The sequence below is a fragment of the Octopus bimaculoides genome, chromosome 12 (assembly GCF_001194135.2).
Source record: "Octopus bimaculoides isolate UCB-OBI-ISO-001 chromosome 12, ASM119413v2, whole genome shotgun sequence".
NCBI lineage: Eukaryota > Metazoa > Mollusca > Cephalopoda > Octopoda > Octopodidae > Octopus > Octopus bimaculoides.
The window spans coordinates 45586686-45587769 of NC_068992.1; positions in this window are offsets into that span (position 1 = coordinate 45586686).

Consider the following 1084-nt stretch of genomic DNA (forward strand, 5'->3'; position numbering starts at 1 on the left):
TATATATATATATATATATATATATTAAGGGCATTACTATACATAGATGCCTCACGCTAGGAGGGACTTTGAAAATCAAAACTACCATAATAAACACGTTTTACCGAACGCGAGGAAATGCAACTCTCGAAGCGAGCCTCTTAAAATTTTCTTTTTCATTATCTTTGTTTTTTTTAATTGATCATATATATAATATGTCCATATATAAGCAGACATAAACATAAATACAGATATACATAGACAGGTTAAGGGACAAATAGTTGGATATTTGTAGATATTCATGCAATATACATATTCATATGTATATTCACACGCACAAACACTAAGACATATTTGTGTATATATATGTTCATGTATATATATGCGTGTGTGTGTATCCAGATCTACATATATGTGTGTATATATGAATATGCGCACACATATATATACATATGCTCACACATACACGCGCACACACACACACACACACATGTATATATACATACAGATGCATATATACACATTTGAACATATATGCATTCGCACGCACGCACATATACATACATACGTATATATGTTTCTATTTGTGTATGTATATATATATATATATATATATATATATATATATATATATGTATAAAGCAGAACCAGGGAATGTAAGGATCAAACGGGTTATTACAATAAGGGTGTTATTTCCAACAGGATAAACAGAGAAGTGAAGGATTGATGGCCAACACAATAAACAGAAGGATGTAAAGCAGATAAAACATCCAGCATTGAATGTCAAATACAAAGCAACGTATCTCTGCAGACTTCTCTTTTAGAAGTGAAGTCTTTGAAACGATTGTAAATTGTAAAGATCCGACTTAAAAGCTTTTCCAATCTTACATGTTGTTAGACGCTGGGACGATTGTGGCACAATTGCTTTATGAATTAACATGTGTGTGTACATGTGTGTATGGGTGTGTGTATGTGTGAGTATGTGTGTGTATGCGTGTGCTTACGTGTTTAGATACTATCATAGATGTACATTCATTATAAAATACATACATGTGTACATATATATAAGTATATATATATATATATATGTATGTATGTATGTATA